Genomic DNA, 17,803 nt, shown 5'->3' with positions numbered 1-17,803 from the left:
CTCGATTCTGTTTTATTTTATATTATATTTTCCATATGAATACTGACGTTGCGCGTCGATTGCACACTATCCGACGAATTTATTCGCACATCCATACGCGACGTGCGTTTATCTCGGCGAAAAATTCCTATTATCCCCGAGAATTTTTATCCGTCGTGTACTCCCTTCGAACGCTATTTTCTGTTTCGAAATACTCCGTTTTTTTTCTGGCGAACACCACTTTGACCGCGTTCCTGAACTGAGGAAAAATAAAATATCGAGCGCGTCGCGGGTATTCTCCGCAGCAGCCTGACAGAGAGCTAGCCTCTTTTTTTTTTTTATAAAGGATTGAAATTCGGAGACCACGATGTGTTCCCAGGAATTTCATTAAAATTATGGCTTGGATATTGGAACGCGGGCTGGCATTGCGCGGATGTGCATGGAACGTGAATTGACTGCCTCGCAATGCATGCATCTTTTAAGAGTATACATATACAGATTAAAACCATCAAAAGTAATAGCAACGTAAAAAGTTGTAAAATATTATAACAAAAATTGAAATAAGTATACTTGCAAAAATTTAAATTAGAATATTGTTTAAATTAGAGAAAAATGTTAGGCTTCGTCAAGACAGAAGATCAATAAAAAAATTAATAAAAATTTATTCAAAAGATATCTTTGCCTATATTCTTATATCTGACATAGACGCGTATGGTAATAATCATATTACATTCGCATTCCGAGTATCATATTACATTCTGATTTATATCGCATTTGCATTCTTTGAATCTCGTCTGATTTTGACCGATGAGCACGCGTTCTCTCCAGCCGCGCGGAATATTTAGTCATTTATTTGGCTCTCAGTCAGTTTCGCCAAGTTATGGCCACTGTTGGTTTCATCGGGTATACGTATTATTCTCGGTACGAAATGGGATAGCGAAACAAGGACGACGTATTAGTCGCGCGCTCGAGTTTTCGCCGACAAGAAGATGATGGATCGTCCGCGCAATGGAGCGACAACGCGCAAATTTAAAACGCAAAGAGAAACTTAGCAACACGTTATATGTCGCTTTGATCGAGTGCTCCTCGAAACGGGCCTTCAATTTTGACTTAATATCGCGAGTGACAAATGAGAAAATTCACCCCGCCATGGCAACGCGCCTGAACTCTCAAGAATTAAATTAATCTAATTCTATTTAATAGAATTTTCAAACTCGTGCTTGTATTAAAAATTTTTGCAATATTAAAAGAGAACATATCGTGATATGAAAAAAAATTTTGCGTAATGTAATTTGCAATTTTTTACGATAATTCTACGACTCTCGAATTAGTTGTATAATTTATTCAACAACATGTAAAAAATAATTGATAAATAATAAAAAAGATTAAGCTCAAAATAAATTAACTTCACTTTTAGAAAAAGAACACGATAAGAAGAATCTTATATCCTTCCAACTTGTTCAATTTATTCTCGGTAGCTCCCTACGTAGCTTCCCTAATTTCCGCTATAATCATGTTTCATGCCCTAAGTGGATCAACCTCTATACGTGCTCGCGTTAAAGGACGAAGGAAGACTTGCTTGCGTCTCTTTATGGTGGAGGAAAAGATATTTTTTTGCAAAGGAAAGAGAAAAAGTGAGAAAGAGAGGGGGCGGGGCAGAAAGAGAAAGATTATCGGTGATGGCAAAAGCGACGAGACCCTCGCGGCCATTTCTGAGGAATCTACGCCGTTTCACTTTATCGCTCTCGTCGTCGGACTATCCTGAAAATACGGAAACGTCGCCCTATGACCCCGAGGAATTGCACTGAGTTTTGCAGCCGATCAGGAGAGAGGTACGCAGCCGTTTGTGCCCAAAGAAATTCACGTTTTTAAAGTGGTTCTGTCGAGAAGTTATTTAACGCGAATATCCGATAAATATTCTCGATTATTAATCAGACGTCTCGCGGTTACAGATTAAAAAACTTACAACGATTGGAAATGACAGCAAAGTTTGTACACTATAGCTGTATTTTTATATATAAAAAAAAAACTCACAGATATGTATAAAAATAAACTTTATATCGAATTTGTAAAGAAAATAAAACTGAAAAACCATTTTTAAAAGAAAATTTTTCAATAAATAAAATATGCATAAAAAAATTATATAAAATACATATTAATAACGTATAGGAATGTATTGTTATTTCTGACATTTAAATCCCGACGACAATTTGACCGTAATTGATTTCCATATATTGCTTTTCATGTAATGTAATGCCTGATATATTATTACTGCTACATATACGTATGTACAGTTACTCGATATTTCATCGACGAAAGTTTACGGTTCTTATTCTTATTCTATAGAATCTTATGGGTTAAACGGCGAAGTGCCCAACTTCGTGATCCTTTAATGCGCTTTTTAAAGAGCGCATTGAAATAGTTCGATGGAAGGTACTCCTCCGTAATTCAATCGATTTAAAAAAGTATCAGCGCCAAAAGTTTGCGCAGAAAAGACCAAAGTTCTGTAAAAATTGCGTTTCGACCACTCTATCGGGAGTTCTCGCTTTTATCGACTTCGCTCAAGAAAAAAAAATAAAAAATAATAAAAAAAAAAAAAGCGAGAAGGGCGGGGAGAGGAAATAGAAAATCTCGTTGTGCTCGTAAATTGCTTCGCAGCTTTACCAACTTTTTTTTTGTTAATATTCTGAGAAAGGAATAAAATCGCACGAGAATTGCGAAACTTGGAGAAAACTTGCAAAATATATATGGCGCCCTATGCTGTTCAACGCCGCGCGTGTATGTAAAGGTGGAACAGATAGAAGAATATCTCTTCCCTAGACTTGCCAGATGTCTTAATGCAATGCTTGAAGATGAGCTCGCGGATATAAAATATGCTCTTGCAAGCGCTCTGGCGTTTTTGTAATCTACGAAAACAACGTGATTAAGTATTGGTTTACGTAATGCATTGCAAAAGTTTCTTATCGGTCAATTAAATTGTATTAAAAAAAAAATTTTTAACACCCTGACGAAGAAAATGAAAATTATCTTAAAAATCGTGCGATTATTATTTCGTAAGAAAACATTGCTTAAAAAATTATGACAGGTAACCGCAAGCCTACCTTCATTACGTAAATTACCTAATAATGTTTTCGATTCTTACATAACTTTAGTGATAATGAATTTCAAAATGTTTCTACGTGATAAAGTATTTACTTTGGAAGAACGTCTGTTTTTGGCATTGTACTACTACTAAACTTGAAATTCTTAACGACTAACGAAAGTAATACTAATTATTCTGAGGGTGCTTTGAATTCGTATCCTCACGTACAATGTTACGCAATTGTTACGATTATCGTAAGCTTCGCCGTGTTGAGCCGTGAAACTTCGGAATGAAATTTTAGAAGTAACAGTAATGAAGTTAACGCGCCGCAGTTAACTGCACCAGTTAGGCGAGCTGTGTAGCCGTTTCGAGTTACATACGCAATATCGAAGTATCCGCATCTTACGAACCTACTTTAAACAACAATATTCTTTTTTAGATTTTTTTCCCCCCTTTATTTCACCGAGGTAAGCTAACAAGTTTCCAAGAGTTTTCATGCAGTTTGCAACAAATGATAATGTTTCCACAGGAGAATACGAAATCGGAAAGTTGCAGATGTAAATAATTTTTGGAAGCACGCGAAATTTGATTTAATAGGATCTTAAGAAAGCATTTTCACGTTTTTTGTTTCTTCTCAAAAAATAATTTTTAGTAAAATAATAATTTATTTTTTTATGAGAAAGTTTAAATTTCGTAACAAGTATTACAAGCAACAGGAGAGGTATAATTATTTTTTCTTTCTCTGTTAGTTATAACACTGTTTGTCTAAGAAACGAAAGCGTTTTCTTGATAAGAAATCGCCAGACTAATGCTTTTTTACACCGACAATAGTAACAACCTCACTAAATTCGAATTACGTAAACGAGATACACTGTTAAGATACCGCTTCCCTCGTGTTTCTTGCCAAATAAAAAAGATATAGTCGCGGCAACTTTTAGAATTATTTATAAATTTTAAGATAGCATTTGCTGAGACGCGCCAAGTTTCGAAACAGCTGTTGAACGTCTGTAAGTGGTCGCAGTTCAGAGCATGTATGTGTGCTGCTGAATATAGACATGAAAATAGATCGCTTTATTCGAGAATGCCGGTCATGTCCAAAACCGTTTCAGAACTCACGGAGAACCTCTGAAGTATTCTTGGAGTTTTTATGTTACGTCGCGTCAAAAATATTAAAACAATAAATTTCAAAAATAATTTCTATTTTCCAACAAAATAAAATGTTTTCCAAGATTAAAGATTATAAAAAAAATCCCACTTAATTAAAAAGAAACAGTGTTCTTACAATATTAATACTTATTTTATTTAAAAAAAATTAGACTTTAACGTGTGTAGCAGTGTAGCTAACTCTAATAATTTTTTTTTTACTTCTCATAGTATTGTATTGTACTTGATTAAATTTTCCTAATTTAATTTAAAATTTATCTCGCGTGTGTCTTTTATTAAACCGGTAAATATTGTCTAAGCTATCAATGTCTTCGTAGACGTTATCAGCAGTTAAAACGGTCTTAGTTACGTCAGAAACTTGGTGTTAAATTTTCAGAAAAAAAAAAGGCAAAACGAGAGCAGAAGAGAACATACATCGCTCGGCAAAAATATGAGTGGGTGACGGCACGAGAAGCAGGCGCCAATAAAAGGTATCGACGTATGTTCCACGACCATCAACATTGCAGAGTGAAAATTCATTCTATTGTCTTTCGCATCGAAAAGGAGGGATTTCGGTATCGATATTTGCCTGTCGAAAAAATATCACCGAATGAAAGAAAAAGAAACAGCTAAATAATTAAATAAAAAAAACGGGAATGCACGTGATCTCGAGGCTGTGACTCGTTAGTTTCCACTTACTGCATATTAATGAATTAAAAATTTCCATACTTTTTAATAACTAATTTCTGCATCACGTAAGTAACAAAAAATATAATACAATCATATGCATAAAGAATACATATAAAAATGTTTTTATAAAAATTAACGTAATTAAAAGATATACTTCGCTTTCAATAAAAAAAAACGAAAATTTTACAGTTTTTTCAGTCTGTGAGTTTTCTTTTATATTTATCGCGACGACATAAATTCGCTTTCTCGCTATTAAATTTAAATGAAAATTGCCGTGGTGCTCGCAGCTGGTTATTTAAAAAAAAAAAAAAAAAAATCATTTTCTTCCCATTTCGTACGAATACATCAGCCGCGAGCAATATCGCTAGCTGCTCGTCACGAGCGACGATTGTGCGATGAAAACGAGCTATTCTAAAGCGCGATCCCCGACGACAAAGGACAAGCAGCACCATACATCCTCGAAGCGATATTCAGGCTTTCGCAGCCTTGCTGGCGGGCAAATTTTTTTTCTTTTCACCGACACGTACGAAGACGTGATGATCCATTGTCGAGGGAAGTCGTGCAATTCCCGTCGGTTCGAAGAGGGAAAGGGGAGGGAGGGTAGGACCACGATGGTTTGAGGTAGAGTGTAGGGAGAGAGTGCAATAATGTCGGCGCGTTAATGCTCGTGGAAATAATGTATCGACCACGGTAGTGTAAATTTCATCTACGACCACCACTACTTGGTCGAGAGAGTGTAAATATGCGTCAAGAGCACAGAGGAGGTGGTTATACGTGCATGGAGGCTGGCGTGTATGTCGAGATGATTGCGCGCACCGGGTGTATGCAGCCCAAAGAGAAGGGCGAAGGGAGGGCGCGAGGATGCGTGGTGTAATGGCCCGCTACCGAGGGTGCATTAAGGCGGTTTATGCGCGCGAGGTGAATGCGGGGTTACTTTTAACCCATCTCGAATGCCGCTCTCATTGAATGCGCGGCGAAATGTCCCAGCAGAGGCTACGGTAGCGTTCGATAACCGACGCAACGCTGAAAGCGCCGAAGGATTCGTGCGAGTTAATGGAAGATTAATTATGGAATTAAGAAGTTCCGACGTTGAAAATACATAAAAGCGACGAAGAAAAGCACGCGAGGGTTTGCGCCGGACGGTAATAATGACGTTCTCGGCGACGATGAAAGGCATCTCTAATGAGAAAAAATCGAGTAATATCCCGACATCTCCAAATGATGGTCACGTTTTGCAATTTTCTCTGCGACGCGCGAAATTAACGTGCGGAATCAGCGCGAGAAAAATCCAACCGTTCGCCATGAAAATCCATTACTACTCGCGATTAATTCATCTGTATTTTCATTCTGACATACAAACCCGCACGAGCGGCGAATATGCACGCATACACGGAAATGCATTCGCGCCAATCGATTACCGGGTTTCAGAACGCGCGCTCATTGTCGGTACAATTACGAGCGAGCACAATATACGGTTTCAAAGGTAGGTATCGTGTTTCATAGTGGCGTCGCTGCTTTATGCCGCACATACAGATATTACAATAAATGGTAGCGCGTTAATTAATGCAACACGGATGCCTTTCGAGGTAAAGAAATAACCGAGTAAGAGAGGTAAAACAAAATTTGCGTCACCATTAAAATTATAATTAATATATAAAAATTGTAATTGGTGTGTCATAATTTTATACTTTTATCGTGCGATTCGCCTGCGTTGAAAAGAGCACGAGAAAGAATCTTCGCGAAAAAAAAATCACAGAGATCCTAGGGCTACGGATACTCGAGGGAAAATCGCGAGCAGAAGGAAAGAAGTCTCTCTATTAAATCGTTAAAGCGCTTTTGTTGCGCACGACGGCACAATGGACAAAACACGGATAAGAGACGATGAATGGCGGAGATGTCATTTGCAGAGAGCGATGATACACTCTCACGGCAGGTGCATTAAGGTGGCTTATGCACGCGAAACGAAAGAGGCATATACTTTCGCAAGCCACTCTTCAAATGCGTTATTAAAAGTGTTAAATGTATTAATTTTTTTTTAATATTCACAAAAATTATTTAGAACTATTTATAATTATAATTTTAAGAAATATGTAAATACATATGAAAATGATGAGACTGTCTCAATAAAAAAATATTTAAGCAGTAATTAGATCGAAGTTTTCCAAAGATAAAGAAACTGTGCATGTAATTCTTAGACGAGAAGTTTAAGAATGCAAGTAATTTTTTTTTAATCTATTTATCATTTGTCTTCCAATCTATTATTAATATCTTTCTGTAGATATGCATTGAGTAAACTTTGTCATATTTCAACTTTCAGATAAAAATGACTTTCTTCAATAATTTACGATATGTCACGTATCACAATTTGAATCGTAATATACAGAGTTTTGTCCCTAGAAAACTACACCGGCGTTAATTAACTTTACTTGGAATTAAATCTTTTTTCTGCTTGCAAATGCAATTGTCGCCTGAAAAATAATCTCGCGGTTAATTTATTCATCTGGATTTAAATCGTTTAGGCTGATGCAATTCAGTTTTAAGCCTCGACAGTTGCGTAATGAGCGGAACGAATGCAAGAGAAAAGTGTAGCCGTAATAGATTTCAGATGAGAACGCACGTTCACGCGACAAGCGAATAAATTGTATCTCCGGAAGCTTATCAAACGTGACAAGCGCACGTCGAATTCGTATGTATGGATCGCGTGCGTCATACCGCTAAAGAATTATTGCAGCCTCCTTCGTCGAGCGATAAATCACGTTTCGAGAGCTTGCTATCTCAAGCTCGCATCAGTTACGCACGAGATAGGTATTCCCGGGACACGAGATCCATTCGGACGGCCTTTTCCCCTTCACCCTATCCTCCTTGTCGTGCTTATTCTAATTTATATCGGCGTGAATTAAAGGATTACGCAATAAACGTGCTGAATTATGGACTCGGATATGACCGCTTCGACGTATCGATCCGAGCCCCCGCCGCTGTCGCCGCGAGAGAACGACCGATTATGAAATACGTTGAATATCTCCGACCGCGTGATCTTATCTTACGCAATTGTTCTGTGCCCGAACGGAATTAATCCTGTTTCTCTCCACGTTAAAACTTGTACATTAAGAAAAAAAAGTTCCAAGTATAATACGTAAGTCTGCTTGATCCACTTCGGCGTAATTAAAATTCTAAATTAAATGTGTAAAATAACATACAAACGAATAAAATGTCCGATGGTCTTGAAGAGAAAGAGAGTTACGAAATGAGATGAGCCTTATCTATCGAGAGAATTTCACGCTTTTCTAATTATGTTTTCAAAAGAGAGAAGAACGAACATAAATTGAAAACAAATTAAATCCCCGAGATTGAGTTACGTCTGCGTAATTAATGTAAAGCGGATGCGTAATCCTGTAGTTGAATACACATAAAATCCCGCAGATCCGGCCGTCACTAGCAATGACGACGACAATTTTCGCAAAAACGTAGCAAAATTACGTTTCTCTTAATTTTTAGAGATTTCTTACGCTCAATAATAATTGATTAATTAATTAAACGCCCTTTTATATGCATAGGTTTCAATCACGTCGTCACTTGTTTTGTCTAGAAATTTAGTATAAATATTTTTTTAACGAAATTTTGAAACCGATCACTTTTACACTATTTTAAATGCGGATGATTTTATAATTTAAAATTTAATACAATTTAAAATAAAGGATTTTTTAAATTTAATTTTATGCTATTTTGAAAACAATGTACATTAAAATTGTAAATACATTTAATTCCAAGCGTTAAACAATATGCAACAAAAAGAAGTTTCCTTCATAAATTTCTTTTGAAAGAAAGTCACTTTTAAATTTCAAGAATTTATCTTTGAAATTAAAATCGAGATCGAGACAGTCTTTGTGTGTCGTCGAACACTAAAGCTTTTTCTATCAAAGTTTCCTTGTTATCGATTCCGTATAATTTTAAAAATCAATGCCGTACCGATCTCGTACGAGCGAGAATCGGGGAATTATTCAGGTAACCATTGCTTAACAAAAGTATTTTATTTATCGAAAGTGTCTGTATATTTTATCAAACTAAGTCGCGGGGTGGTGTGTACGCTTTTGCGAAATCGGTTCGCGGTACCTGTGACGACGTTACACGTGGCATGTAAAAAACGCGCACACGTGACGGTCTCTTTTTACACGATCCGAATTGAAACGCGTTAGTTATGCGCGCGCGTAGAGGCGAGGAATTTTCCCTGGGCTTCAACGGAACCAAGCGCGAGCAACAAAACGCGCGTCGCGTAATTTCGCGCGACCTATATTCTAATAAACTATTCGTTTGACGTATCCATCCCCTTTTTTAAAAAGACTCTCCCTCCCTTTCTCTCCGCCACTCACGCTCCCTCCACTTCTGTCTCGCGCCGAGAATGTAACATCGATCTGTCCAACACGTTCTCGTCCATCGCAAATCTCCCGTCCATCTGCGCACGCGGCTCGCTTTTAAGCCGCGCGACAAATCTCTCGCCGAGTATTAATGGATATTCTCTATTGCAAACACTTTTTTTTCCGAGAAATATCTTGATTCGCGCGTTAACAAGCCCAGAAATAATCGCGGAATTTTTCAAGACCGCGACGAGGAAGATGTTCACCTGCGGGGTCGACATGCGGTTAGATGTTCACAGAGAAATTATTCGGATGTGCGAAACGCGCACTACTAGAATGTTCCATTACGCTATTAACGCGCTCTCCTGATAGAATTTAGCGACATAGTTACATACTCTTGTTCCAATGTTCGCTGTCAAAGGGACGCTAACGCTTTAGGATTCTACGACGTGGCTTAAATTTTAGGGTGTCATCCGCAGGAAGAGCTGCTTGAGCTCCCTACAACGCTGAAGCTTTGTGCGTAACGCATTGTGATAAATAGTATTTACCTGGACCGAAGCTTTCCGAACCAAAGTTCAAACGTGAAAGGAAAGAAGTTAATGAAAGGAAATCTTGTCAATTGATAAATGCCGATATTTGATTTGAAAATATAGCCAAGCTATGTAAATATAATTATACTTAGGATTCTATTAATTTTTATTTGTCAATGATAGTTTGCGCACGTAATCGTCGAAGTTGAAATAGCCTTACGGTAGTAAATTATTCGATGGATCTCACGTTAGATTTAATGGTATTTTTTGGATTATTCATACTCTGTGATCATACCGTGAAATCCGTACAAACTTTCCGTAGTAAAATTCAGCGGAAACGGATACGGGGCGACGGTTGGGTCTAGTAAAACAAGAGGAAACGGAAACGTGCGGCAAGAGAGAGAAAGAGAGAGACACGAAGAGAAGGAGAAAAGGAGGAAAAGAAATTTTGCTCGCTTTCTTCGTTTCTTATACGAGATGGACAGTAAAAAAGAGCGACGAGAAAATTCTTTCTTCGAATGGCTGGTTAAGAAGTTTTATAAGTTGCCAGCATCCGCGGAATGTTGAAAGGTCAATCAATTTTGCGCGATCTTCCATTTTCTCACGTTTTCCGCTCTTTTTGCAATTATAGATTCGATTAGAATAACGTAAAAAAAAAAGAAAAAAAAAGATAACGCGTTCAATGTGTTCATGTATTTTTAATTAAAATTTTACAAAAAATATTGCTTTTTTAAATAAAAAAAAAGAAGTTTTTCACCGGTGAGTCGTCGGCGAGAAAAGCACAAGTTAACGTGTTTGAAAATAACATCAATCGCGCTGGTATCGTTTCGGATTCTTATTTCTACGAAAAAAGCCGCATAAGAAATTTCTTCTCTCCATGCTAACCGGAAAATCCGGTCAATCCGTCGATAAAGTTCTCAAATAAAATGCGCCACGAGATTCTCTGACGTTCGCTGACGTTAAATGAAACTGATTTCCACACCGAGAATAAAGGCGAGATCGCAAAGTTTTGCTGCATGCAACGTGGCTTTGTACGATCGATCTCAAAAGGATTTATTCGTATAAGAGCTATACAAAGCGTCGCACTACTTTTGATTGAATTTATTCGCACGAGTGATATTTCACTCTCATTTACCTAAATTAAATTCTCTCATATTTGATATTCTTGTGCGCACGCAAACGACACTTTGTTCGGCTATTTAACTCGATCAATTTTGTAAAAAACAATGAAGAAGATAATCAAAAGACATATATGTATATAAACGCCGGCGCGTATTTTGCGTCAGAAGGCAGATGAGTTGGAGAGTATAATAAGCGCGGGCTGCGAGACTGTCAATTGCGGCAAACGTGGACCGGTTGAAGCAATTAACGTGGCCAGAACCGTCACCGTGGCCTCTAATTTTTTTTATTTTTTTGTACCGCTAAAAACAGCTAACAGAATCTTTTCCGAGCTCTCGTAATTCGATTTCCTTGCGCGAAGCCGCACTGTACAAGCCGCGAAATGTTATTTTCGTGTTCGCGCGGACCATCTATACGTCTCGTATTTGAGCCAAAACCGTGTTTAATGAAAAAATACTTCGAGCGCCTGCGTGCAGCTATGTATCGCAGTATAGCGGCGATAAACAAAAAATACTTTACGCGCTTTGCGAACGAGAACGACGGTATATGCATGTACGTGCATACACGCTGGAACGTTACAATGAAACGTTACAGAGGAAAAAAAAAACTGTCCCACGAAAAGTTTGGTGAATGGTTACATTACATGAAATTTTAGTTAACACGTAGTATTTTCATCGATTTGTCGACATATGAGATTTTTCCGAGGATTCAGTTAAAAATTAATTCTGTCAAATATATGAAATATTAAAAAAATTGTGATCACTAATTATAATTGTACGTATCAATTAACACGCCACTTTATCATTGTAATTAGTGATATTGCCATTAGGTTTTGTGCACTTCTGCTAAATGAAAAAAAAGGGGAAAAATGCAGAGCCGTTTCATTTTGATTTTTAATAATTCCAGTTTATCGTGACATAAACTAAAACGAATATAACGATAGTGCATGCGCATGTTCGTATGTCTGATTTATGATTTTTCCGTAGCGTTCAATAACAATACGATCTTTGATATTATTTCAAATTGTCATAAATTGATAGTCCAATTTTTAATAATTTGTAACAATGTCATTTTAACAACGTGATTATCGAGGTAATTAAAATTTCTAATAATGTAACCTAATAAAATCTTTGTTACTGTAATATGGCAAATTTTCTTGCAAATTCATTCAATAATGAAATTTCTCATGTAACTGCATTTACTACATTAAAAGATAAATTTATTCTTGGCAAAGATAATGCAGAGGAAAACAAGAATTATAAGATGAGACACATTAGTTTCTGCGAACAATGTGATCCTGCAGAGTCAACGGCACAAATTTCTCTCTAAATTGTTTATAATTAATAATTCTCCTCTCTCTTGGCGCACTAGCATTAAATGCACGCTAAAAGGTTTCTCCGTCCCGCTAATACGTTACTCGAGCAGTTACACGCAGGCGGCGAGATATTCAAACCGGGTTATTGAGTTCGTTCCAGTTTTTAACGCACCAAACGGACCATGGACCTGGGCGAACTCATTTTCACCGCACACGCGTGCGTGTTTTATTTACAGAGACACGAAGTAAGAAACAAAAGGTTAAAATAAAGATCCCGTTGGGAGCGAAAAACCAGAGGGCGATTTCTCGGACTACGTTCCTTTCGAAGGTAAATAATTATCGTAGATATCGACGTTGATCGGAAAAGCGTGAGAACACACGAGCGAGGCGCGCGATACCTTTAAATAAATCGCGCAAAGTCGAAGTCGAAGATAGATGTTAGGAATTATTGATAGATAACGCAACTTTTCGAATTAACTGTTAAGTTAACAGACAACTTTGAGCTATCAATTCTCCAATACTGTTAATCTTACACGCGAGAGATGTGTTATTGAAAAAGAGAATAAAAAGTCGAAATCGCTAAGTTGCCGACTCAATAAATAATACAATTAAAATCGGATTAATTAACAAAATAGCCAAGCTGCAATTACATAGCTACCACAACGTAATGTCGCGCAATAAATTGCACCAGTTTATTAGAAACGTAAATTTTAATGTACGGTCAACCATTAAAACCACCGTTTTACTCCCATAAAAGTTAAAAAAAAAAAATGATTAAATGTTCTCAAGTAAAAATATTTAAATTTAAAGTCAAAAGACAAATTCTTAAAATATTAGGTTTACGGTATATTACATATTTATATCACGTTATATCATATTCTATAATTCGATATAAACGTCATGTCTCAAAGTTAATAGACGGATCTGATTAAACTTTTATGACTTTATATACGATTCTTCGAAAAGCGTTTGTCGATCTGCCACAGGATGGTGAAGGTTTTAAGAGCGATTTATTACCGTTTCTCCACACTTTCGTAAGTTCTAGACCGTGAGGTCGACATGGCGTAAATCGCGAAATAGCGTCGGTCGGAATAATAAAAATTATCGAACAGCCATCACGATGGTTGATAGAGAGGAATGAAAATTGGGACCGGGAGTGCGAGCGCTGCCTCTGACATTAATTAATCATTCGCGGAGAGTGGTCGAGTTACTCGAGTCTGATGAATTATCGCCACCTGAGGAACTTGCTTCGACGATATACGACCCGTCGTATCTGCCTATAATAATTCTCTTTATTCAAGCGCGTTGCAGAATAAATTCGCTAACGATGTTCGTTCACGTGGCGTTTTAACATGGCATATCGTGACGCGCGAAATGTTTAATCCGCGTTTCAACGCGATGAAAATTTTTGACCGACTTTTGGATAGCGTAAACTTTGCATTTTTTTAATCAGCAAAATACAGCCAATTAATAAGAAATCGCTGTTATAAGCATAAAAAAATCGCTCGTCGAACGAGCCGGCGCACGATACGAATATTATTATGAAACCTGTGCTTTTAATTATAAGAACCGTATTTGTACTTTTTTTTAAATTATATATTGTACTCCGATAAGACTTGATTTAGAATCTATGAATAATATGTTTCAACTTCGATGCTGTAACCGTGATCAATACTAAAGATTTATTTTTAATTTTTATATATAATTAAGCTAAGAAACATAATTGAAATAAAATACAAGATTTCCAATATTTAAATTTAAAAAATGTCAATATTGCATTTAGTTTCTTAAAAATAACGTGGTTGAAAGGACAAGACTTCCGGTCAAAAGTAATAAATGTATAGATAGCTGCACAGATACGTGACGAGAAATACGTGTGAAAAAATTAATCTAAAAAGTGTTTCTAGAAAATAACAAACGCGTAAAAAAATCTTTCGCCTCCATTTGCGTTATTAAGTATAACAAGAGAAAGATAGAATGTAGATAGCGCCTGTAATAATATCACGGTACAAAATCCGAACTGCGAAATAGAGCGTATAGACATATCGATATGTCATAACACCTGCTACCGCAATGTACAATTATCGACATCGCGAGCACAGTTCTCTCAGCATTGTACTTTGTAAAAGATCAAAGGAATAAAAACTAAATAATACTTAAACTGTGATATGCCAGATACTATAATTCGCGCTTATCAATAACGTGTCGAACTACGATAATTGACTAGTTATTTTAGCAGTTCAATAAAAAATATCAACGTGTATGTAATCTCATTTTATGAAACAATGTAAATTGTTAATCTCTAAATTAACATCAGAATATCTAAAAAAAAACAGTTGCCCCTCTTCCGTTTAATTTCCGCGACCGCGTGCACATTGGCGAGAAGAAAAATACAGTAACGCATGCGACCGAATTTTCTACGGACGAATTTTTCACGTACATTGTTGCCTTTGAAAATCCCGGCCAGCATGATAATCGTCGCCAGCTAACGTGTCAGGCCCGAACGTTTCCCTGCCCGCGTCCAGAAGCAAGAGACCCCCGAGGTTTTTCACTGAAAGCTCCGTTTCACAACAGTTCGACGTTCGCGATCACGCGGGGGAGGAAAAAAAAAAACGAGAAGAAAGAGCGAACGAAACAACCGAATAAGGGAAGAATGTGCGCGCTTCCGATCGTGCGTGACCACTGACGAACACGTTGGACTAGATCGCGAGCAGGTTGACACCTTCAGGGAGGAGATCGCGCGCAGAACTGACACTTGACGCGCGCGGTCCAGCTACCCTCAGCATCCAGCGATGGCGGTGGCAGCGGCGGCGGCGGAGGCAGTCGAGAGGGATGAAGCCGAGCACGCGCGAAATTCCGCTCCCTTCATCCCCCTTTTCTCTTCCGCCGACGGCAGCTACCCACCCGGCCATCCGCCTCCTCTCCTCGTCGCTTTCATCTACCGTGACTCTCCTCTCCTCGGTCAACCTCTGCCGCTAGCACTCTATGTTCTTCGTTTCGTGTCGAATTCGCGCCACCGTCCATAGAATCTGACTTTACCCTTTATTGCCTGCTAGTGTCTATACAAATCTCTCTTCGCCAAAAGTAGAAAACTATCGACGAGAATATTGCCTTTTGTTCTCGTAGAACACAGTAGTTTTTAATACGTATTTTAATATGTTTCAAGAATGAGAGACAACTATTTTGGAAAGACTTATTATAAGTAAACCCTCGTTGCAATAAATATCTTTTTTTTTTTAATAAAAAATTGTATGAACAGTATAGAAAAACTATTTTCAATTCGAGCAAATGTTTTACCGAAATATATTTTTCATCTTTTATGTACTTTCCTAATTTCTAATTTTTTAAACGTTATATATAACGAGATAAAGCAAAGTTATTTAAATTAATTTTTTGCGCTACTACGTAAGCTATTATCTGCTGGAGTGCTCGACATTTATTACGACCTCTTTGCTATTGTCCAGAGCGAACACGCAAACTGCCCAAGCGAGCAAATTCTGCGCCAAGTAATTATATCGCACAATTGCATGAATATTGCACTTCGGGAGAAAAAGTAATTGCTTTGAGTTTTTTTTTTTTTTTTTTTTGCGGTACAAAAATTTAATTTCCACTCCGACCTATTTAACAACTTGTATCTTATAAGTTTCTAATCCCGTGAATTAAAAAGCGTTAATTTTTTACGCAATTACCGTCATATTCGTAAAATAACTTTCATAATTTTGTTACTCAAAACGTTGGATGCGTATTATAGTTTTAGCTTTTCCCTGCAATATTAATGCATTGTATTTAATATCGATTCAAATAAAATATGCAATGCAGTTGCAAAAATGTAATCCCCCAATAACTCTCCCCGTTAAACTTAGTTGATCCCGAGTGACCTTAAACATCTGGCCGTCGTGCTAAGGCGACTGTATGGGCTCGAACACGCGCGAAATTTCACTCCTACTCACCCCCTTTTCAACGGGAACAGCCCCTTTACGGCCCTATTTCGTCCGAGCGAGCGCCTCGCACCTACAAAGGGGCGTCGAGGGCTGAAACCCTCCCTAATAATTATCAGGCAATGGAGGCCATATTGCGCGAGCCGATGACCCAGCTGTATGGAATATTCAAGCGACACCGGCGCGCGTAAACCAGACCACCTCAGAATCTAATTAAAATATGCAGCGGGAAAGACGTAACGCTGGCGCGTCGCCGTAAAACGAAGCAACAAAATGTAAAATTTTTAATTTTAGACTGACATGAAGAAAAACGACATTAACGTTTAAATCTACATATGCAATAACATTGCGACCTCATGCGTTATTTTCTCTTTACCTACAACGCTTGTCGAATTAAACACAAAGAAACCAAGTTTTTTTTTTTAAGCTGTCGTTTTACTTTTTAATAAAATAATTTCCTTTTACTTTTAGTTTCCGATGAGCAGAAAGTAGAAAGAACCTTTCCTAGCGCTACGACTTTCTCTAGTTCTCTACGAATTGAAGATCGATGGAATTAAAGGCTGCGAAATTCAGCCGGATGAATTCGTTCTCGTCATACGTATCAGATGGCTCGCTCGCATGCGCGCCGGCATAGGTGTGTCGCCCTGTAATTAACCGGGCGCTGCCGACCTACAATAATTACCCGGTAACGTTGGCGGGGGATGAAGGACCGTGCGCGCATTGCGTTGCGACCGATAATCCGAGCCTCGAGATTATTTAAACGCGCAATCGCGAGTGTGTCAGTTTCGATTATGTTTCCGCAACGCTCCGGCGAATAAAGCCTCACTCCGATTGCAATTTAGCGAGATTGCGAGACTCTATGTTGTCCTTATAAAAATATTATAAAACAATCAACGTGTACGCGATACGGGTCGCGTCAGTGTCGTTACGCCCGATGAACGTAATCATTGCAGTCAGAATAATTATTTAAGGTCTTCGCGATGCGTTCACGTGCGCCGAACTTTCTCCATAAAATGAGCGGTAAATCCCTTAACGATTCTATTCGGAAAGATTATTTCGTATTACTATGAAATTCGACCGACGACACGATACCGAGATTATGGTATTTTTCGGACAGCGGTGGGGTGTCTCTCTCTCTTAACATTCACTTCAACGAGAAACGTTGGCAATTAACGCGACCGGGAATATGAAAAATATCATTAGCGCGCGCGGTAATTGTACGAATGTGAACGTCGTTGCGCTGGTCCGCCTAAAATTCCCACCAATTCGCCTCTCTCCCGAACTTTTAATACCCCTTTTCTACGGCGCGATTCATAATTTCTCCCGCAAATGTCAATACAACGAAATTACGGTGGGATAAAGTCTACATGCGTGATGCTAATAAGCGATGTTAAACGTAGCAGTCAAGATAAGCCCTCCCTTTGCAAAGAAAATGTTGCATCAATCTCGTAAATTTCGCGGGATTTAATAACGATTCGACTTGCGCGGCGAATCTTTATATTTTTCTGTAGCAATACTTTTCTTGTACAACCGTAAGACTTCAATTTAAAGTTTTCGTCGTTCGAAATAAACGAAATATTTGGTGCATGTAAAATGGAATAATCTAGGTACGAATTATACATAAGCTCAATAGTGGAAACTAAAATGCGATTTTC

At 37.9% G+C, this 17,803-nt stretch overlaps 1 protein-coding gene across 1 annotated transcript in view; it reads right to left on the bottom strand.

Moving 5' to 3' along the window:
• Positions 1 to 14,954, bottom strand: part of LOC139108591 (cell adhesion molecule Dscam2) — a 126,267-nt gene extending 111,313 nt beyond the window's left edge. The window contains exon 1 of the mRNA XM_070667015.1: positions 14,651 to 14,954. The gene's annotated coding sequence lies outside the window, so the exon portion shown is untranslated. The remainder of the gene's footprint in view (positions 1 to 14,650) is intronic.
• Between the last annotated feature and the right edge of the window lie 2,849 nt (positions 14,955 to 17,803).

Source organism: Cardiocondyla obscurior, linkage group LG15, assembly GCF_019399895.1.
Source record: "Cardiocondyla obscurior isolate alpha-2009 linkage group LG15, Cobs3.1, whole genome shotgun sequence".
Lineage (NCBI taxonomy): Eukaryota > Metazoa > Arthropoda > Insecta > Hymenoptera > Formicidae > Cardiocondyla > Cardiocondyla obscurior.
This window is presented reverse-complemented; position numbering and strand designations above follow the sequence as displayed.